Source organism: Zalophus californianus, chromosome 10 (genome assembly GCF_009762305.2).
Source record: "Zalophus californianus isolate mZalCal1 chromosome 10, mZalCal1.pri.v2, whole genome shotgun sequence".
Lineage (NCBI taxonomy): Eukaryota > Metazoa > Chordata > Mammalia > Carnivora > Otariidae > Zalophus > Zalophus californianus.
In genome coordinates, this window is record NC_045604.1 from 1,468,925 (window position 1) to 1,493,262 (window position 24,338).

Genomic DNA, 24,338 nt, shown 5'->3' on the forward strand with positions numbered 1-24,338 from the left:
TTACAAGAACATATTATGAGCAACTACATGCCAGCAAATTAGATAATCTGGAAGAAATGGATGCATTCCTAGAGACTATAAACTAACAAAACTGAACCAGGAAGAGATAGAAAACCTGAATAGACCCCATAACCAGCAAAGGAAATTGAAGTAGTTATCACAAATTTCCCAACAAACAAGAGCCCAGGGCCAGATGGCCCAGGGGAATTCTACCAAACATTTAAAGAATTAATACCTTTTCTTCTAAAATTGTTCCAAAAAACAGAAATGGAAGGAAAACTTCCAAACTTATTTTATGAGGCCAGCATTACCTTGATCCCAAAAGCAGACAAAGACCCCATCAAAAAGGAGAATTACAGACCAATATCCCTGATGAACATGGATGCAAATATTCTCACCAAAATATTAGCCAACAGGATCCAAAAGTACATTAAAAGGATTATTCACCACGACCAAGTGGGATTTATCCCTGGGCTGCAAAGTTGGTTCAACATCTGCAAATCAATCAGTGTGATACACTACATTAATAAAAGAAAGAACAAGAACCATATGATCCTCTCAATAGATGCAGAAAAAGCATTTGACAAAGTACAGCATCCTTTCATGATTAAAACTCTTCACAGTGTAGGGATAGAGGGTACATACCTCAGTATCATAAAAGCCATCTATGAAAAACCCACAGCGAATATCATTCTCAATGGGGAAAAACTGAGAGCTTTCCCCCTAAGGTCAGGAACATGGCAGGCATGTCCACTATCACCACTGCTGTTCAACACAGTACTAGAAGTCCTAGCCTCAGCAATCAGACAACAAAAAGAAATAAAAGGCATCTGAATCAGCAAAGAAGAAGTCAAACTCTCACTCTTTGCTGACGATACTTTACGTGGAAAACCCAAAAGTCTCCATAGCCACATGCAGAAAAATGAAACTGGACCACTTCCTTACACCACACACAAAAATAGACTCAAAATAGATGAAAGACCTAAATGTGAGACAGGAATCCATCAAAATCCTTGAGGAGAACACAGGCAACACCCTCTTCGACCTCAGCCACAGCAACTTCTTAGACACATCGCCAAAGGCAAGGGAAGCCAGGGCAAAAATGAACTATTGGGACTTCATCAAGATAAAAAGCTTTTGCACAGCAAAAGAAACAGTCAACAAAACCAAAAGACAACCGACAGAATGGGAGAAGATATTTGCAAATGAGCTAGTATCGTATCCAAAATCTATAAAGAACTTATCAAACTCAACACCCAAGGAACAAATAATCCAATCAAGAAATGGGCAGAAGACATGAACAGATATTTCTGCAAAAACATCCAGATGGCCAACAGACACAAGTGCTCAACATCACTTGGCATCAGGGAAATACAAATCAAAACCACAATGAGATACCACCCCACACCAGTCAGAATGGCTAAAATTAACAAGTCAGTAAACGACAGATGTTGGCGAGGATGCGGAGAAAGGGGAACCCTCCTACACTGTTGGTGGTGCAAGCTGGTGCAGCCACTCTGGAAAACAGCATGGAGGTTCCTCAAAAAGTTGAAAATAGGGCTACCTTACAACCCAGCAATTGCACTACTGGGTATTTACCCCAAAGATACAAATGTAGTGATCTAAAGGGGAACGTGCACCCCAGTGTTTATAGCAGCAATGTCCACGTTAGCCAAACTTTGGAAAGAGCCCAGATGTCCATCAACAGATGAATGGATAAAGAAGATGTACTATATATACACAATGGAATATTATGAAGCCATCAAAAAATGAAATCTTGCCATTTGCAACAATGTGGATGGAACTAGAGGCTATTATGCTAAGTGAAAGAAGTCAATCAGAGAAAGACAATTATCATATGATCTCACTGATATGTGGAATTTGAGAAACAAGGCAGAGGATCACAGGGGAAGAGAGGAAAAAATGAAACAAGACAAAACCAGACAGGAAGACAAACCGTAAGAGACTCCTAATCTCAGGAAACAAACTGAGGGTTGCTGGAGTGGAGGGGCGTGGCAGGGATGGGGTGGCTGGGTGATGGACATTGGGGAGGGTATGTGCTATGGTGAGCGCTGTGAATTGTGAAAGACTGATGAATCACATATCTGTGACTGATCCCTGAAACAAATAATACATTATATGTTAATTAAAAAAATAAAGTTGTATAAACTTTAAAAAAAAGAGAGAGAGAGAGAAAAACAACAACAACAACAAAGACATCCATAGATAATTTGGTTTTGGTTTCAAAGATCTTTTCTTCCAAATCCTGATATTAGATAAACAACTGATGAGATAATAAGATGTTGAAAACTACATTTGGTACTGGTGATATTATCCTCTTACATTTCTTTCTTTCTTTTTTAAAGATTTTATTTATTTCCTTGTCAGAGAGAGAGACAGAGAGAGAGAGAAAGCACAAGCAGGGAGAGTGGCAGGCAGAGGGAGAAGCACTCCCTTCTGAGCAAGGAGCCCAAGGACCCTGGGATCATGACCTGAGCCAAAGGCAGACGCTCAACCGACTGAGCCACCCAGGCATTCCTCCTCTTATATTTCTAAGAACCCTTTAAAATGACAACTAGTAATAATAAGTACCATTTTTAAGACAGCATATTATATATTAACCAATGAAAAAGTTATTGTATCAAAGCATCCTATTAGGCATGTAATTTTTTTCAACCTGAAAAGAGCTTTCTTCCAAATATAAAGGTATGCTTATTTAAAAAGAGACAAAAATAGTATCATCCATGGATAAACACTTTTACATTTATTTCCATCACATGCACAACATGCACATGTACATTCTTTTATAAAAATGGGCTCAAAACGCTTTTTGTTTTGTAGCTCAGTTAACTTAAATGATACAAGGAAACACTTCTCTGTGCAAATAAATCAGGAATTAAGAGGACTGATTCACTGGTTTCATAACAGTCCATAATTCATAAAATCAATCTCCGACTTGCTTTTAAAATAATTTCTGATTATTTTTCATTATGAATATATGATGATCATCCAATTACATAAATCTTTGCCTACTTGTCCAATTACTTCACTCAGAGAACTGCTAGATCTAAAGGGATACACAATAAATAACTATTTATAATGTAATGTATAAATGTACTATTTACACATGTGGACCAGCTATTTACGAAAGGGAAAAAAGTTTTTTTAAAGGAAAAAAAGTTCATTATAAAAATCCAGACTGTACAAACAATACATTTCTGCAAATCAAGATAACACTTTAGGATTTGTGATTTCCTACATTGTTAGGCAATGCTTTTGTTTTTAAAGATTTTTTAAAATTATTATTTATTTGTTTGAGAGAGAGAATGAGAGACAGACTGAGTACGAGAGGGGGGAGAGTCAGAGGGAGAAGCAGGCTCCCCGCTGAGCAGGGAGCCCAATGCAGGACTTGATCCCAGGAATCCAGGATCATGGCCTGAGCCAAAGGCAGACGCTTAACCGACTGAGCCACCCAGGCGCCCAGGCAATCCTTCTTATAGCAGAAAAATACCATCTGACAACCCGACCCTGATAATTCTGAAATTAAACATTGCCAATTTGGGTGATTTGGTTGGAGTTATTTATGTTCAGTAATTTTACTGTCTCCCATTTACCGTTCCAATAAGTTCATTAAGTTTTCATTTCAAATGCTATTATTCCTAGATTAATTATTTAAGATAATTTTCAAATCTACTTGTTATTGTCCTGTTTTTATCAAATGGCTTTTTGCCCCTTTAAACACGTAAATCTTTCAGATGGTTTCAATATCTATAGCTCTTTGGATGTAAAGGCTATGTGTGCATGTACTAACTTGCCCTAACTGTGGGTTTGTGTTCATGTGCAGTCTGCAGTTTTCTGTTTACTGTTTATATTATGCTATGAGTCTTTTTGGTGGGATGTCAATGTTCTAAATGTGAAGAGAAGTCCGTGTATTCCCATTGTCACTGATTAAGATTTCCACAGTCTATAAGGTTTTTTTGTATTTCTATTTACATTTCATTTGTTACCTGTTATTTTGAATGTCCTGTCACATGATTTTGCTGGCCATGCATATTTCTTCAGCACGGAAATAACTGTTCAAAGTCCTTGGTCCCTACTATCTTTCTACACTGTGGAATTTATCATTACTGATTTAGAAGAGCCCTCAGTATGTTAGAAATAGGAGTTCTTTTTTCTCTCATGTTACACATATTTCCCCCAATTTATCAAGTTGTATTTCCATTTCCTGTTAAGATTCCTTACAAAGTTACAATCTTTTATGTGTTCAAATACATATGAAAAACAACTAAGCACCTCACACAGGCTGTCAGTGAACCCCCACAATTACTTGATGCAACTACTATGATTAACCTCAGTAAGAAGAACAAGAGTAAAGTTGAGATAATATCAGCCCAAGGTCACCTAACCAGGTAAGTGACTGAGGTATGATTTAAACCTAGTCTCACTTCACAGTCAAAGTTCTTAACCATATAGTCAATAAAATAGTCTCTTTAGCTCTACAGCTGTTTTCATAGCATACCTGGAAAGGTCAAGCCCTCCTGAAGACAATAATCGTCACCACATTTTCAATGAATTTTTTTCTTTTTACTTTAAATTACTTATCTATCTAGAATTTTGAAAATAATCTGTGAGTAGCACTCAGCTTTTACCTCAAAAGGAGTTCTTCCATTACTCACTTAATGTTAATTTACTTGAAATACATTCATCATCTATTTTATTCTTATTTGGGTCTCTCTTTAAGCTCTCCATTTTGCTTCACTCACATTTATGTTTATTATTGAGCCACTAATACAATATATTGATGCTATAACTTTATAAAAACTTTTAATACTTGAAAAGACTAATTTTTCCTTGTACTCCTGTAGAAATTTCTTGGCTATTTTATTTATAACATTATTGAGATATAATTCATATACCATAAAATTCCCTCTGTTAGAGCACAAATTCAATGGTTTTTAGTATATTCACAGACTTGCAAATCCCAAGCCACTAATTTTAGAACATTTTCATAAGGATTCCTGATTATTTTTGCTTATGTAGACTTCCAGGTGGCCTTGAGATCCACTTGAAATTTCAAAAAACTGTAAATGGCTTTAACTTTGTATATTAAGGTAGGGAAAAAAAAATATCTCAAGAGTAACATTAGCACCACAATAACAAAGCAAATTTATCTATTTAGTTAAACCTTTTGGTGTTACCGGATATTTATAATCTTATTCAAAATAGATCCCAAACACTTGCTGTCGAGTTTAATTCTTAATATTTCACAAATAACATTACTTTCATGAATAAATTTTTTGTTAGATTTTCTAACTCTACATTGATGATATTTGAGAACACTGCTGATTTTATCTACTTTACATCTTGAATTCTTGCTGAATCAAGAACTCATTTTTTCAGAAAACAGTTAATAAGTACCTACTGTTTAAGTACAAAGAGTAATAGCAGTGAAAATATCCCTTTCATCATGGAGAGTTCATTCTAATGCATGAGCGAGGTAGAGGCAATAAAAAGGTAAGTAAAATATTCAGTATTTCAGAATGTGAAATGTGCTATGCAGAAATTAAGAACATGGAAGAAGAGGAAAGACTAGGGTTGGAAAGCACTTACAATATTAAAACAGGTTGTCAGGAGAGTCCTGATTGAGGGCGCCTGGGGGGCTCAGTCACTGAGCGTCTGCCTTCGGCTCAGGTCACGGTCCCAGGGTCCTGGGATCGAGCCCCGCCTCGGGCTCCCTGCTCCGCGGGAAGCCTGCTTCTCCCTCTCCCGCTCCCCCTGCTTGTGCTCCCCCTCTCGCTGTGTCTCTATCAAGTAAACAAAATATATATAAAAAAAAAAAAAAGGAAAGTCCTAATTGAGAATACCACATCTGCACAGAAGCCTTAAGGAGGGATGTATACAGCTACCCGAGAAAAGAATAATATCCCAAAGAGGAAACAGTGAGAGGAAAGGCCCTGAGGTAGGAGCGTCTCCGGTATAATCGAGGAAAGCGAGGTCAGGCAGGAGGCAGGAGGCAGAGTGGACACATTTTGTTAGTCCAAGAGAGGGGAAGCCATTGGAAGGTTTCATGCAGAAGAGGTATGTGAACTAATTCTTCATTCAGCAAATATATACTGGGTACCTATTCAGTGTTGGAGATACAGCAAAGAATAAAGACAAAAATTCCTGCTCTTGCATAGCTTATATTTTAACGGAAGAAAAAGACAATAAAGAAAACCAGAGATTTGGGGGTGCATGGGTGACTCATTCGGTTAAGTGTCTGCCTTCGGCTCAGGTCATGATCCCGGGGTCCTGGGATGGAGCCCTGTGTCAGGCTGCCTGCTCAGCATGGAGTCTGCTTCTCTCTCTGCCCCACCCCCCCGACCCCCAGCTTGTGCTGTTTTGGGCATGGTATGACTGAAATGCCTTCTGGTCACCAGAGAAGTGTGAGCAGGAAGTTTCAAATCTGGAAGACGACAGCACACAGACATTTAAAGCCTCAAGGCTGGCTGACACAGCCAGGTGAGAGTGAATGGAAATGGCAAAGAAGGGGACTAACAGCAAAATACTGGAGCACGGACACATCAGGAGATAAAGAAGAGCTAGCAAAGACTAAGGAGCCAGAAGGTAACAACGGGGCAGGGGCGGGGAGACAATAAGAAAGAGCGCAAGTGAATATGTGGTACCCTGCAGCTGAGGTGAGGAATCCAACTTTACAAGAGCGGACTGCCACCCGTTGCTGACAGATCAAACAGAAATGAGAGCATGGATTTCTCTGCTGGAGGTGGCACCATGGGATTGCCGGCAACCGTGCAACAGCACTCTCTGTAAAGTGTGAGAGCAAAAACCTGATTGGAATGGGTTTAAAAGCTAATCTAAAGAGAAAAATGTAAAACCAAGGAAAAACAACAGGGACACGGAGAAGTAGGAGGTCAGAGCTAGAAGACAAAGTAGAATCAAAGAATCTTTTTTTTTTTTTCAAATGTGAAAAACAATGGCATCTTTTTATTCTCAAAGGAAATACAGCTGTGAGGGGGTGCCTGGGTGGTGGCTCAGTTGGGTAAGCATCCAACTCCTGGTTTTAGCTCAGGTCATGATCTCAGGGTCATGAGATCGAGTCCTGAATTGGGCTCCCCACTGACTGGGGAGTCTGCTTGGGATTTTCTTCCTTCCCTTTCCCTCTGCCCTTCCCCCACTCTGTCAAATAAAAAATAAATAAATCTTCAGGGACACCTGGGTGGCTTAGTCTGTTAAGTTCTGCCTTCAGCTTAGGTCATGATCCTGGGGTCCTGAGATCAAATCCCACATTGGGCTCCCTGCTCAGCGGGAAGTCTGCTTCTCCCTCTACCCCTCCCCATTTGTGCTTGCACTCATGCTCTCTCTCTCAAAAAGAAATAAATGCAATCTTTACAAAAAATTAAAGATAAAAATAAACCTTAAAAATATTAAAAATTACAAATAAAAATTATTCTAAAAAGTTTAAAAATAAAAAAAGGAAAATAGTGAGAAAAAGATGAAAAACCATACACTCCTGAGGTTTAATATATATGTATGTCTATATATGTATAAAATCTCCTAGACAACTACCCAGTTCCAATAGAACTTACTGAATCATTTTGTCATTGTTCCTGTGACATTGAAACGCTATACTTTTCATACATAAAATTCTTATATATACTTGGGTCTATTGCTAGATCTTCCATTCTGTGTCATTGATTTTCTGTCTATACATTCAGCACTACCACAATGTTCTAATAATTTTAACTTTATTTTCTAGTAAGACTGATTCCTACCTGTTACTGCTCTTTTCAGAAATGTCACTGCTACTCTTATTTTGCCATATAAACGTTACAAGCAATGTACCTACTGCCAAAAAATATATGTATCATTTTAATTCTCATTGTTAAATTTACAAATACCCCAAAGAAGTGAAGGGAGAAACTTGTGCAGATATTTCTACACTGATGTTCACAGTAGCATTATGCACAAATAGCCAAAAGGTGGAAGCAATTCCATCGATGTCCACTGACAGGTTAATGATAAAGAAAATGTGGCATATACATACAAGTGTTTATTATTCAGCCTTAAAATGGAAGGAACTTTTGACATTTGCTGTACAACATGGACGAACCTCGAGGACATTAAGCTAAAGGAAATAAGCCAGTCACAAAAAGACAAATACTATATGATTCCATTTACACAGTACCTGGAATAGTCAAATTTATATAGAGAATGGCAGTTGCCAAGGGGCTGCAGGGAAAGGCTGTCACTGTTTAATGGAGTACAGAATTTCAGTTGGGGGAAGACCAAAAATGTTCTGGAGATGGATGGTAATGATGGTTTCACAACACTCACAATGTGAATGTACTTAATGCCCAGAGAACTGTGTATGTAAAACTGATTTAAAAGGTAAATTTGACATTATGTATATTTTACATTAAAAATTCACAGAAAAACTTTGGGAGACCTGACCTCTTCATGATGATCCTACTCAAAAACATCTCGATTTGTTCAAGACTCAATAGTATTTTGCAGCTTTCTTCATATAGATCTTAAGCCCTGAGAGTTATTTATTTCTAGATATTACTGATTTTCATTTATTACTCTATTAGTCAATCACCTCACTGAATTCTCTTACAAGCTTTTTGACTGAGTCTCTTGGAATATCAATGTATACAGCATCATTTGCAAATAACAGTAATCTTACTTTTTCTATTTTTATCCTTCTCATTTCTCCTTTCCAATTTTATTAACTAGTATCTCCCAGTAACATTATTACATAACAGTGACAACAAAGAGCAACTGCTTCATCTACATTCCAGTGAGAATGCCTGGTATCTCCTTATCTATTTATCTATGTACATACATGTGTACATATATACATAAGCTCATTTATATGTGTGTGTGTGTATATACATATATATGTATATATATATATACACACACACTTCTATGTATTCATTTTACTCATTAAAGGAGTATCAGTTTTTCTTCTTTTAGCTACTGGTGTTTCTAGTATTATACTCCCTTGGATTTCTGGGGAAAAACAATCCATAATCGTACATAGTTCTTTTTTTTTCCTTTAAATAAACAATTTTTAAAAAAGATTTATCTGAGAGAGAGCGCATGTGCATGTGGGTGTGATCATGAGTGGGGGCCAGGGGCATAGGGAGAGGGAGAAGAAGACTCCCCGCTGAGCAGGCAGCCTGACAGTGGGTTCAATTCCAAGACCCTAGGATCATGACCTGAGCGGAAGGCAGATGCTTAAATGAGCCACCCAGGCACCACTCCTTTAAATAAACATTTTGAGATAATTGTAGGTTCACCTGTAGTTTTGAGAAATAATAGAAACCCAGTATACCCTTTACCCAAGTCCCTCCAATAACACCTTTCAAAAGTATAGTTACCACAACCAGGATATTGATATTGACATAATCCACTGATTTTATTCAGATTTTCCCACTTTTACACATATTCATTTGTGTGTTTGTGTATGTATATGTGTTTAGTTCTAGACAGTTTTATCACCTGTGTAGGTTCATCATTATCTACCACTACAGTCAAGATACAGAATGGTCCCATCACCAAAAGGATCACTTGTGTTGTCCCTTTATATTGCACAGCTTCATATTTTTTAACTAAGAATATTATAACTCAAGTCAAAGACTGTCAGCCTTGTCTATCAACTGTTAATGACATAAATGACTTAAGACAAGCACAGGGCTACCACAAGATTCTGTAAACATAAAGGATACCTATGAACTTGTTTCCATAAAATATAAAGCAAATCTATTTCTATCTTGCCAAATTAAGTTCAAATATGCTTGAGACTTTTTGTCAAAATAGGCCAAAAACTTTGCTTTGACATTTAAATATTTAATAGTTTCAAGGACTGATTTGTAACCTTGAGACTAAAATGAAGTCCTTATAGAACTATATAGGCTATTTATTATAAAAGGTAAGTTTTAATCATTAAAAATTATAGATTTTCATTCTTGAACAGTGGTATAACAACAGAGTAATATACCTTTAATTAAGTCAACAAATCTAAATAGGACTATGTGTAGTCCTCCTTGCATATATATTTAAAAGTAAGCTAAAGCAAAACTTATCCATATTCAGAAGAATCTGAGTATGTGCTCAAGCAAGATTATTGTGTAGTTTCCCTTTATGTGCTATCTTTGTAAGGCTTTAGAATTAATACTATGCTTCCTTTCTTCCCTTTCTTAGGCTCTGCAAATGTCTAAATAATTTTGGAATTACCGGTTTCCTCAGGTTTTATGGAATGAAACCAATGCCAGGACCAGGATTTCTGGTAATAGTATTAACTTTGAGAGACTTCTCTATTATTACTTTTTTTTAAGATTTTACTTATTTATTTGAGAGAGAGAGAATGAGAGATAGAGAGCACGAGAGGGAAGAGGGTCAGAGGGAGAAGGAGACTCCCCGCCGAGCAGGGAGCCCGATGTGGGACTCGATCCTGGGACTCCAGGATCATGACCTGAGCCCAAGGCAGTCACCCAACCAACTGAGCCACCCAGGCGCCCCTCTATTATTAATTTTTGATGATCCATAAGTTGAAATTTTCTGTGATTTCTGGAAATAGATTTAGTAAGTTATCTTTTTTTAATTACCCTTACTCATGTTTTCACATTTATTTGCATATAATTTTTTAAGATTTTATTTTTAAGTGATCTCCACACCCAATGCGGGGTTTGAACTCACCACCCTGAGCTCCACTAACTGAGCCAGCCAGGAGCCCCTTATTTGCATATAACCAAGCAAAAAAACCTAATTATTATAACTTTAACTTCTACTGTATTTGGAATTATTTGCCCTTTAGCACTACTTATTTTATATATTCCTGTTTTCCCTCCCTCCTGTTTACTTCTGGGTTACATTTGCTAAATAAAACCTTATGTTTCATTTCCCCCCCAAAAGAACTACTATCTGGATAGTGACTGCCTTTGTTTTCCAGTTCATTTCTGCATTCTGGTTTCTCAAATACTCTTCCTAAGATTGTTTTGTTCTCTTGATAGGTACTAAGGAGAATTGTCTATTCCAATTATTTTATTTTTTTTTAAAGATTTTATTTATTTATTTGAGAGAGACAGAATGAGAGAGAGAGAGAGAGAGGATGAGAGGGGGGAAGGTCAGAGAGAGACGCAGACTCCCTGATGAGCAGGGAGCCTGATCAGGGACTCGATCCCGGGACTCCAAAATCATGACCTGAGCCAAAGGCAGTCACTTAACCAACTAAGCCACCCAGGTGCCCTATTCCATTTATTTTCATTCTTTCCCTTTTAATTGATATTTAAAAGTAACTTCCCTTTAAATATAGCTTTTGTTATTTTCTAGAAATTCTGAGGTTCGGGATATTTCCAGACTGTGAAGTCTTTTTGTTGTCCGCTTTTATTAATTTCTAGTCCTTCTCCATCATGATCAGAGAACACTGTTGGTTTTTACTCTTTATGGTAGCTTACTATATGTTCAATTTTTGTGAGACTCCATCTGTTATGGACTGAAATATGTGCCCCCAAAATTCGAATGCTGAAGCCCTAACCCTCACCTGCTAAATGTGGTTGTGTTTGGAGATAGGTCCTTCAAGGAGACCTTTACCTTCAGCATAAATGAAGTTAGAAAGGTGAGGCCCAAATCTAAAAAAAATGGGGTTGCTGTCAGAGGAAGAAAGCTCAGAGATCTCCTTCCTCTGCATTCACAGGGAAGAGGTCCTGTGAGGACAGATCAAGAAAATGACTATCTCTAAGCCAGGAAGTGAGTCCTCACCAGAAACCAACCCTGACAGCAAAATGATCGTGGACTTGTAGACTCCAGAACTGCGATGAAATAAATTTGTTTTTAAACCATCTGGTCTATGATATGTTGTTATGGCAATCCTAGTAGCTTGACACACCATCACAGTTTTGTTACACTTTGACTTTTCATAGCCTAAACTTTTTTTTTTTTTTTACACTATGTGGAATGTACTTATTTTACCTATTAAATTTAAAAATCTAGAAAATGTATGTTTCTAGAAATTCAAAATAACTTATACTTAGTTGTTGATATTTGTTCTCTACCATCAGTAACAATTAAATTAGCAAAATCTTCCTGTTCCTGCCTCATCATTCAATTATATGACTATCAATATTTTTACTGTATTAGATCTTTATTGGTTTTATTAACTTTAAATGACATTTTCTGACCCCTACTATAATAAATGAAGAATCAATGTATAAATTACTTCTCCATGTTCTCTCATTTCCCCAATTTTTATTAAATTTACAAAGCCAACTGTAATCTCTGTTTTAGCCTTTCCATTCTTCTCCTGCTTGGCTAACAAAAAGACTGAAGGCTGTCTTCCATAGTTTGTTGAAGAATGAAAATAATATACTCTGAATTAAAGTGTTCAAAAAAGTTGGTCAATATCCTTTTGGTATAGATGAACTGTCCAATTTGAGGGCATTATGAAAATTGCTATTTTTTTGGTTCTGAATTTTGACAAGAACACCTCGAATTTATCCTCACAGAGGTAACTTGATCCTTTGACCTGGATCACAAAGGAGATTCCAAGCTTTACTGATAAAGTGTAACGTTGCAAATGTTGCTTCCATGACAAACACTCTATAACAATATTAAATGAGATCCAAAAAGCCCTTTCAATCTATTCATTGAAATTTTCCATTATTTTATTTATTAATTCATTTTTATCTTTTTAAAAGATTTTATTTGAGAGAGAGAGCGAGTGCAAGAGAGAGCAAGCAGGAGTCGGGGGGAGGGGGAGAGGGAGAAGCCGATTCCCCACTGAGGCTAACCCTAAACCCTAACCCAGGACTCTGGGATCATGACCTGAGCCAAAGGCAGACACTTAACCAACCAAGCCACTCAGGCACCCAGAAATTTTCTATTATTTTAGACAGCATCTTTATATAATGCTTTTAACAGCTGATCTAATAAAAAATTCTGCCTTTCTATTTGAAGATACCAGTTATGCATACTTGTATTTCTTCCCCCTTTTCCTGTATATATCACACCTTGCCCATCCATTTGAACTTCATTTCCATTTTGTTCCTTCTTCCCCACTGTTTTCAAATGTGCTGCTTCTAACTGCACTTTTCTATAACTAATTTTCTTCTTCTATTTGTTTCCCAGTATGCCTTCAAATGCCTCATATGTCTTCTGTGTTCTTGAAATTGCTGTTTTATCCTTCATTGTTTTTACAAAAGTGATTGTTTTAAATTTTTGTAATTCCCAGCAAAACAGTATCCTTGCTACATCTGCAATCCAGTCTGCTAAAACTTGTCAGCTGGGGAAGTTCTGTTCAGAACTGACAATTATTTTTTCTCAGCATTGGAAGATACGTTCTTTTGTTTCCTAACCTTTAGTTGATGTTTGAAGGTCTGATATTTGTTTCACTGTTGCTCCTCTAATTCTCATTGTTTTAGATTTTTTTTGTCTTCGTTATTCTACAGATTCACTTAATGTGTCTCAATACAGACATAGCTTTATCAATCCTTCTCAGAACATGTCCATTATAAATATTCAATTTGGGAATATTACCCTTCAAGTATTAGATTTCCTCAATTATTCTTCAGGACTCCAAATAGGACATATAGGACTTATTACCATCCTTTATCATCTTTAATTCTTTCTACCATATTTGACATCTCCGGCTCTGCTACATTCTAGGTCACTTTCTCAATACTATTTTCCAGGTCATTATTCTCTCCACAGCTGCGTCTAAATTGAAAGCTAAACTATTATTCACTGAGCCTTTATTTATTTATTTAGGAACACTTCATGAATTTGCATGTCTTCCTTGCCCAGGGGCCATGCTAATCTTCTCCCTATCGTTCTAATTTTAGTATATGTACTGCCAAAACAAGCACCACCGAGTCTTTAAATGTAAATGAGTACACTTTTTTCATCATGAAAATAAACCATTCATATCCAGAAAATATATTTCATTGGCTTCTTTTGAAAATCTGCCTGGTTATCTTCTTAAAGGTTTATTCTTACCTCTCACTTATTATTAAGTCTCTAATCATTTCAAATGCTTTATATTCTTTTTGTTAAGGAAAGATTCACAATTTTTTGTTTATTTCTTTTTAAAGTAAACTCTTTGCCCAACCTGGGGCTCAAACTCATGCCCACGAGATCAAGAGTCACATGCTCCATTGACTGAGCCAGCCAGGAGCCCCAAATACTTTATATTCTTAATCCAACAACTGTATTATTTGAAGCTCCTGCAGAATTTGTTCCTGTTGTTAGTTGTGTTTGGGCTCTTGCTGCTCATGATGGATAACTTTCTTGGGATTTTTTTTTTCAATGTTTAATTCTGAATTCTTCTTAAGAGGTGCTTCACTGAGGGTAGAGACCCTGAAGAATCCTAGTTCCAACTCCCTACCTTGAGTAGGCTTAGAATAAAATGCAGATCAATTTTAAACTCTTCTCTAGATGGGTATATTTTTCTGGGAGGAAGGTAACAAAAATATATATAAAGGAAAACACTGAGATACAGCCTTTAAAAAAAAGATTTACTTACGTATTTGACAGAGAGAGCATGAGCGAGCATAAGCGGCGGGGGGGCAGGGGGGAGCAGAAGGGGAGGTAAAGAAGCAGACTCCCTGCTCAGCAGGTAACCCAACATAAGGCTCTATCTCAAGACCCTGAGATCACAACCTGAGCCGAATCTAAGAGTTGGACACTTACCCAACTGAGCCACCCTGGGTCCCCACTGAGATGCAGTTTTTAAAAAATAACAACAAAAAATAGTATCTTAAAATGAACAAAGATATGAACAGACAATTCAAAGCAGAGAATTAAATAGCAGAACAAGAAAACATGTTCAAACTCACTAAAATAAGGGAAGAAATAAATGCTAAAAGATAGGGCTTTTATATTTTGCCATTACTATGAATGACTACCAAAAAGTGAAGAAGAAAAAGGAAAATAAATGAGACCTCAAGAAACATATTCACAGAATCTCATGAAAGGGCAAGTTACAAAGAGGAAGACAGGAAAAGAATAAAAATTACAAAAATATTTTAAAATATCTCCTTCTAAAAGATACTATGAATTTATAATTGAAGGCAGATTTTTACCAAGTTTGGCTTCAGTTTCAAGAAAGCCAAACAACTAAATGCTTACTTTCATGTTATTTCTGGTATCACAAAACTTAGCAGTAATCAACATTAATAGATTAGTACCAATTATAATTAGTCTAACATTGTCAGTAACACAAATAAGGCATGACACTTGGATTTGTGGTATTATTTGAATATTCACTTGAAAGAAAGGTAAGAATTCTATTTGAAACATGGAGAACTTCCTTATGGGCATCATGTGTTAACATTTAATAAGTAGAGGTACTTGTACTATTGCAAAACTGAAATGCTGAAATACTTATAATCACAAAAGCTGTTAGCTTCATGTCCTAAAAAAAGAACTATCAAATAGTTAATATAAAGAGTAGGTTATCTAAATTAGTACAAACATTTTATGATTAAGTAAATGGATGCTAATAAATTTATATAATCATAAAAGACAGGATAACAGAACTGCATTTATATCATAATTCTCACCTTCCTAGAATTTTAGTGCACTAAATGAAATAACATTAAACATTAACTTTTAAGTAAAATGTTTTACTCTATTTAATCCTTGGAGCTTTCAAGAAAAATACACCTTTAGCAATTCTTCATGTTATGTGAAAATTAATTAAAAGCATATCAACTTAGCTCAAAGTTTCACAAGAGAAACTCCAAAATAAATCATCTTCACCCATAATAACCTTTGATCTGGACATAAAAGTATTTTTGAAAAAGTAGAAAATGTTAGAGGAAAACAAAACATCTGCAACAAGTGTAGTTCTTACTCCATAAAAAAAATTAAATGCTTTAAGATGTCTTCATGATATGATTCAGGAGGCCTAAAACTTGAATAAGCATTGCTACAGACTGACAATCATTTTCAGTAGTTGATAAATATTTTTTTGAGATGTGCCCTCCCAAAGTTCCTTTGAGAAAACATCCTATTGAAAAACTTGTTCCTAAATCTCATTCTACCGCAAACAAAATGTGAATATGATTAGATATGCTACTTCTATTTCTTGCACATTCAGATACATAAAAACACACATGCTTGACAGCATGAGATGATAAACTTCTGCTTTGGTTTTTGCTGAAAGACAGCTGCATCTCACACTGCTTAACAGAATGAATCTGACTAAAATAAACTGTATAGAATGGAAAATCAATAAAACAAAAAGTAAGTTAAATTATCGTTTAATTAGTATTGACAACAGAATATAGTGAAGGCTATATTCTTATGATCTGGGAATCATAAGAAGAGAATGTTCTGTTCAGGGGCGCTTGGGTGGCTTGGTTAGTTAAGCATCTGACTTCAGGTCAGGTCATGATCTGAGTCCTGGTATCTAGCCCCGAGTCAAGTTCCCCTGCTTGTCCCTCTCCCTCTGTACCTCCCCCCATTTGTGCCCTCTGTCTCTCAAATAAATAAATAAAATCTTTAAAAAACCAAAACAATGTTTTGTTCACATCCTCAAGCTGTATGTTTAGAGAATTATAGCAGAAATACAGTAGTACGCTATTTTCATCATTCTTGTTACACTAGAGATTTTGAAATTAATTTGCTGTCTACCTAATGAAACAGGAAAGACTAGACTTATTACGTTAAAAAAAGAGTGTGTGAAATATGGAAAGCTCTAATGTTACTCTACAAACAACAATATGAACATAGGAAAACTTATTCAAAGTAGTTTGTTTACTAGAACTCACTGAACAGTGTTGTGCCTTAGGAATGTGTGTATACAGGCTACCTGCTGGAAAGTTCCTCCTACCTATTACATGGTAGATCTTGAAACTAGTGTTCATGCAGTGAAAGCTGAGATGCAGGTGAAAATTCAGACAACTCTATTATCTTGTAAACCAATTACACACACCTCCATTGCAATGTTTAGAGATACAAGGTTTACGGAGAATTTGGAATGTTGCCACTACATCCTAACAAAAAGTAAAAAGCTTGGGACTCCTGGGTGGCTCAGTCAGTTAAGCGGCTGCGTTCGGCACAGGTCATGATCCCAGGGTCCTGGGATCGAGTCCCACATTGGGCTTCTTGCTCAGCAGAGAGCCCGCTTCTCCCTCCCTCTCCCTCTGCTTCTGCTCTTTCAAATAAATAAAATCTAAAAAAAAAAAAAAAGTAAAAATCTTAACAAACGGAAAAATCAACAAGTTTTCTTAGATCCATACTGGAAGTGAGGTCACAGGGCAAACTACTACTGACGCCCAAATTGGAGTGACCGACAGAGTCCTAATTCACCAGAGCAGAAAACCAGGAGCTAAAACATTGGTGGGAAGCAGTACCGGGGTAGCCCTGAATTGTAACTGGCAAACTGTGAGAGGTTTAGTGCACAGTCTGGGAGCTGAAAATTCCAGGAAGAATCAGCCACTGCAATCCCCCACACTTATTCTGAGTTTTAGCTCCTGCATTTGTCCCTGGTTCTCACAATGAGAACCCCCCCACCCCATTCCTTCCCACAGGAGGAGGGGAAAAGGAACCATTTTGAAATATGTCAGAGAATTCTATTAACAAGGTCTGCCCTCAGGAGACGCTACTAAGCAGAGCCTAACCTGTTAGAATTAAACAAAGCCTAACTGCTCTGGGGGAAGGGAAACATCCAACTTTAGCCCACTCTAGCCATCCTGTCCCACCTCAAGAGGAGAGGGGGAAACTGAGAAGCATTTATGAAGTTCACAGTCTAGAAGTACAGGCTCCCTAAAAGACTGAGGCCTAATCACAGGACTAAAGAACACCTCCCCTCCCCTCATACCTTACCACCACATCACTAAAAATCTATTTACAGCAATTCCGTTTACCCAGTACATTATGCCCACCCACCTATCAAGAAAAAATTAAATTACACGACATACCAAAAGACAACAGAGTTTGAAGACAGAGAAAGCTTTAAAATCAGGCTCAGGGCACCCTCGTGGCTCAGTCGGTTAAACATCTGACTCTTGGTTTCAGACCAGGCAGTGATCTGAGGGTTGTGAGATTGAGCCCCACCTTGGGCTCAGGGCTCAGTGCTGAGTCTGCTTAGACTCTCCCTCTCCATCTGCCTCTTCCTGCCGCACGTTTGCACGTGCTCTCTAAAATAAACAAATAAATCTTTTAAAAAATCAGGCTTAAATATTATAGGAAAGTTAGAATTATCAGACTAGGAATTTAAAACAACTATTATTAATATGCTAGTTGATAAAGCAGACCACATGTGAGAACAGATGGGCAATGCGAGCAGAGAGGTGGAAATTCTAAGAAAGAAACAAAAAAAGTTCTAGAGAACAGAAACACTAAAAAATGAAAAATGGCTCTGATGAGCTCATTAGCAGACTAAACATGGCTGAGGAAAGAATCTCCAAGCTTAAGGCTACCTCAATAGAAACCTCCAAAACTAAAAAGCAAGAGAAAAAAGACTGGAAAAAACCAGGACAGGAGATCCAAGAACTGTGCGACAACAGTATAACATTTGCATAATGGGGATATACGAAGAAGAGAGAGAGAAAGGAACAGGAAAATATTTGAAACAATGACTGATAATTTCACCAATTTAATACCAGCCACCTAACCAAGTTCAGAAAGCTCAAAGAATAATAAGCAGGATAAGTGCAAACGAAACAAAAAACCCTATACCTACACACATCATTTTCAAACTATAGAAAATCAAAGATAAAGGGGCGCCTGGGTGGCTCGGTCGGTTAAGCATCTGCCTTGGGCTCAGGTCATGATCCCAAGGTCCTCAGATCGAGCCCCGCATCAGGCTCCCTGCTCAGCAGGGAGCGTACTTCTCCTTGTCCCTCTGCCGCTTGCTCTTGCTCTCTTCAAATAAACAAACAAATAAATAGCGAAGAAGAAAAAAGGAAAAAAAAAGTCAAAGATAAAGGAAAAAAATCTTGAAAAAAGATAGATGGGAAAAATACCTCTCCTACAGAAGAGCAAAGGTAAGAATTATATCTAACATCTTCTTGGAACCATGCAAGCAAGAACAATGGAATGAAATTAAAGTGTTAGAAGAAAAAAATCACCACTAGAATTCAGTACCCTGTGAAACTACCCTTTAAAAGTGAAAAAGAAATAAAAGACTTTCACTAACAAACAAAAATTGGGGGAATTTGTATCCAGCAGACCTGCCTTGCAAGATGTTCAAAGTTCTTTAGAGAAGGAAAATGATAGTTCAGAAATACAGATCTACATAAAGAATGGAAGACCACCGAGGAAGGAAAAAGTGAAGGTGAAATATAAGCTTTTATTTTTCTTATTATTAATTGATCTAACAGAGAAATCTGTTTAAAATAATAGCAACAAGGGTGCCTGGGTGGCTCAGTTGGTTAAGCGACTGCCTTCGGCTCAGGTCATGATCCCGGAGTCCTGGGATCGAGTCCCACATCAGGCTCCCGGCTCAGCGGGGAGCCTGCTTCTCCCTCTGACCTTCTCCCCTCTCATGCTGTTTCTCTCTCTCTCTCTCTCTCTCTCTCTCAAATAATAAATAAAATCTTTAAAAAAAAAATAAATAAGGGGCGCCTGGGTGGCTCAGTCGGTTAAGCGGCTGCCTTCGGCTCAGGTCATGATCCCAGGGTCCTGGGATCGAGCCCCGCATCGGGCTCCCTGCTCAGCGGGAAGTCTGCTTCTCCCTCTCCCACTCCCCCTGCTTGTGTTCCCTCTCTCGTTGTGTCTCTCTCTGTCAAATAAATAAATAAAATCTTAAAAAAAAAAAAAATAAATAAAATAATAAAATAATAGCAACAATATATCTGACAAGGTATGTTTTTATATATATGTGTGTGTGTATATACATACCCTTATATATAAGTGAAATGAACAATGGTGATGATACAGAGGAGGTAAGGGAAGAATTTGGGTTATTTTGTTATTATAACGTACCTGTGAAGTGACAGTGTTATCTGGAAGTGGACTTGGCTTAGTTATAAATGTGTACTGCAAACTCTAGGACAACCACTAAAAAAAGTAAAAAGGTTTATGGACAAAATTTTCCCCAATGATAGTAAGAAACATAAGTTACTCGTAAAATTATGTTAGAAATTAGAAATATCTGGCTGGCTCAGTCAGTTTCATAAAATCCCTAGGTTTTGTTATCTCATCTTATAAGGCCCTTACTTCTGATGTCTCCCTAAAAGTCTTCATGTGTTTCTACACAGCTATATCTCGAAATTAATTAGCAATGTGCACTTATGGAGCAGTCTGTATGTGAGCATCTCTGGAGTGATTTATAGTCATTAAAATGAAATAAAAGATATGAACAGGCCACCATAAAAAGCAGCATGTGAATTAGCAAGTCAGTGTGATGGTATTTAGGCTTAATTCCCTGGAACTTAAGGAAAGCTATGCCTTCTTTCAATTTGATTCAATAATGACTTTTTCCATTAGTAAGATTAACAATGAAATGAGAAATATTCACATTTACCATACCTCATTTTGTACACCATTCAAACAAACCACGATACAGACTCAAGCAGATAAACTTAACATCCAACACTTTAAGAGAAAGTGAATTGCTCAATCAACCAAATGCAGCAATGATTAGAGAAGTTTCTACTACAAAATCAAAGAATTGAGGATGAACCTGATGAAACTATGATAGCCTGAATCTTCCTGGTATATTTATAGCAGTCTTCACAGTGCAATAGAAGAGATCTGCTTTCCCCTCCATTTACAGGAGCAGATGCTTCCATAATGGACGATATTTTGGGAAAAAAGTGGCATGTTGTTTTGTCTCCAAGGCTTAAGACAGATCATTGCTGCCCCCTTAGCTGTTTGTGTATGTAAAGGGAGAAAAGAAGGCTTTACTGAAATGTGAAGATCCACAAGAATTTGCATAATAGCTACTGCCATGGAGAAGCTGGGCTCTGTGCCAACTGTTCTCTTCTCTACTACAAAATAACTAGCTCAAGCAGCTTCCAAAATAAACAACCAGTATGAAGGTAAGACAACAGAACTCCATTCAAAGCAGGACCTGGAGATACCTGTACACCATCAGGTCTTCTGACTTGAATAACTTCTGTCAACAAGAACATGGGAGTGGAAAAGAAGTGGTGGGATAATACAGACTTACTTGTATTCTGGACCTTTTCATAAGTTGGTACAAGAAAGACCACACACTCACAGATGACACTTAACTCAAGGTGCAGGTAAGATGAGAGAAATCTGACCTCCTATTCCCTGGATAGAGCTAAGGAGCCAAAAAATGAAAAACTGGTTAAAAAGGGGGGAAAAAAAAAGGCACTGGGATAAACAACACCTGACAGCAGTAATGATAAAACAGTGTCACTTCGGCTCATCTTGTGCCATCTTTTAGTGGAGGAGTCACTAAGATGTGTTAAATGCTTTGAAAAGGTGTTTGACCTATCTAAAAATGTTTTCTTAAACTAAGAACCTAATGTGGGGTTGTTTTTGAATGGAGATATTGCAGACAGCTCAGTTTGGTAAAATAAAGAAAGGTTTTGTTTGACCTATTATAAGATGAATGGGTTTTCTAAGGGTAGTCATCAAAGTTGTGATTTCCCAGGAAATTCATGAAACAGCCACAGGTAGTAACACTAATTTCTTAAAAGTAGCAAACTACAGATTGTTTTAAATAGACCTAAAAGTTTTAATACACACTTTTAGTAACTGAAAGGAGAAAATATTTATGATTATTTCAGTTAGGAAAACATATGCAAAAGCACCATCTTAGAGCTACAGAAACAAATCCTCTTATTCTCGAGCTAAATGTTAAGGGGTATATTTTTGGTGGTGGTGCTGGTTTTTTTTGTTTGTTTGTTTGTTTTTTTAATGCTTACAGATCTTAACACACAGTCCATAATCTTAATGACCTATTTTTTAAGCATAGTGTGTGATTCTTAAATGCAAAAACTAAAATGGTCACCTTGACACTCAAGGAGCATTCATTCACTAGTAAAAAAAAGACAAACTAACAATTGCACTATACTGTGACACACGTTACAGAACAGAAATACACGCAGTGGAAGCACAGAGGTTACAGCTCAGGTAACCTTTAACAGAGCTGGGTGACACGTAAGCCAAACCTTCCCACCCTCTCATCCTCTCTCTCTCCTCTATTGCATATGAAACTTTTTTCTTTTTGCTTTTTATTTAAGAACTTAGTAACAAATTTATTTTTCTAATTTTTCATGTTTATGTTAGCTAATTTACTTCTTGAGATTGCAACTAAGAGAAAAATGTGTCACCAAGTACGCGTAGGAGAATCTCCAGTTGTCTGGTAATTCCTAGCGGTCACAACCAACAGGCAGCTTAAGGAAAAGTGACCAAGCACCCTTTGCCTCTGGCTTCTAATTCTAAGTGTCTGTGATTTTCTCAGCAGTCTTCTGTAGCTCCTACCCATGCGATAAAGGACTAGACAAAGACTAGAGGATAATCACACTCAGCAATTTGGGCAAAAAATAAAAAGGTGGGGTTCAGAAGCAGGTTCTATCTTACTTCATTATTGTTACTGTGAAAAGTTACTACTGAATTCTGCAACTGTTAGGATCATCTTTCTCCTTTCACATATATTCTGAGGTGTTACTAATTCCATGTAGCTTGGCTAAAGAAATAGCTAAAATATTCTATTGTACATATCTACCATCTGTGCATTTGTGTCAGAATGTCTCTGCACACCTCCTAAACTCTGACTTCCTAACACAGTAGCAGAACATTTTACCGCAAACTTGCGTACTTGACTATGAGATGTTTTCCAAAACTGATGGTAAAATATACATAGTAGATAAAAACTTGGCTGTTAAAAAATGAAGAGTAGACAAAGACCAAATTTAATAGTTCAGAACCTATTTTAAGAGTGAGTAGTGGTTACTATTTCACTTTACCAAAGTTACCGTTTCTGACATCTTTGTTCATATTATCTTCTTTTGGTAATCTGTATAATTGCATTAGATAATAGACTTTGGATAAACTAAAGCCTTAGGAACACCATAAATCCAGCTTGAAGACCCATATCTATACTAAAGGGTTCCAAGGAAGTCACAGTTAACATGCAACCACCCACCCGCTCCCTTCCTTTGTAGGTCTTCACCCAATCTTACATAGTTCTCTTAACTCCTGACATTAGGTACTTGCTGGTATAAAGTGATACTCATTTGTAACAAAAAGACAAAGGTTATTATATAGATCTTGGATGATATCCTATTTTCCCACCTTTTAGTTGTGAGGGGAGATGGGGTATTAGACATACAAGTTTCCTTTTCTTCTGGAAAACGAATTCTTTAATTCTATGAAGCAGAATTCCATTATGAAATAGTTGGTTCTAAAAAAAAATCTTTATACAAACCAACACCAAGAACGGTCACATGGAGCTTTGCCAGCTGTATCCTGAAACCCTAATACACCTCACTTTCCCTCCCCCTTAATACTTAAATCCTTGCAACTCATCCTTAAACCTGATCTCTAATGCCACCTGCTGTTGCAGTTCTATGTGCTCAAGAAGCTGCACCACTCTGCCTCAACATTATTCCTGCTTGACTTTCCTGCATGACCGAAAGACCAAGGTAATTCACTATTAACAGATCTGTAAAATAAAATTCAGGTACTGTATCTTGGTGAGGTTTAACATTACAGCTATAAAGGATAGGGCTCCTACTAACTACAACTAAAAATAATTCCAAATTTCTCAAATAAAAAAACTTTCCAAAAAAGCAACTTTAAACTTTAAAAAAGCATTTTAACTTTAAAATGTTTCCTCTTTCTAATATAAAGTACAACCACAAAATTTTAGAACTTTAAAAACAAAGAAAAAAATACTTAAAAACAAATGGGTATGGTCATGCAATTTTTAAAAAATTTTATGTTAGAAGCAACACTACATGGTTTAAAAATCAAAACACGGGATGCCTGGGTGGCTCAGATGGTTAAGCGTCTGCCTTCGGCTCAGATCATGATCTCAGTATCCTGGGATCGAGCCCCACGTTGGGCTCCCTGCTCGGTGGGGAGCCTGCTTCTCCCTCTCCCTCTGCCTGCTGCTCCCCCTGCTTGTGCTATCTCTCTGACAAGTAAATAAAATCTTTAAAAAATAAATAAATATGGGGCGCCTGGGTGGCTCAGTCATTAAGGATCTGCCTTTGGCTCAGGTCATGATCTCAGGGTCCTGGGATTGAGCCCCACATCTGGCTTCCTGCTCGGCGGGAAGCCTGCTTCTCCCTCTCCCACTTCCCCTGCTTCTGTTCCCTCTCTCGCTGTCTCTCTTTGTCAAATAATAAAATCTTAAAAAAAAAAAAAGAAAAATAAATAAAAATTAAAACACTTTGTAAGTCGAA

At 37.1% G+C, this 24,338-nt stretch overlaps 1 protein-coding gene and 1 non-coding gene across 7 annotated transcripts in view; both read right to left on the bottom strand.

Moving 5' to 3' along the window:
• Positions 1-24,338, bottom strand: part of ASH1L (ASH1 like histone lysine methyltransferase) — a 195,873-nt gene that overhangs the window by 134,991 nt on the left and 36,544 nt on the right. The gene's annotated exons all lie outside the window — the stretch shown is intronic.
• LOC113933751 lies at positions 13,762-13,868 on the bottom strand. The gene has a single exon (XR_003523455.1). It is a non-coding gene; the product is annotated as a U6 spliceosomal RNA (small nuclear RNA).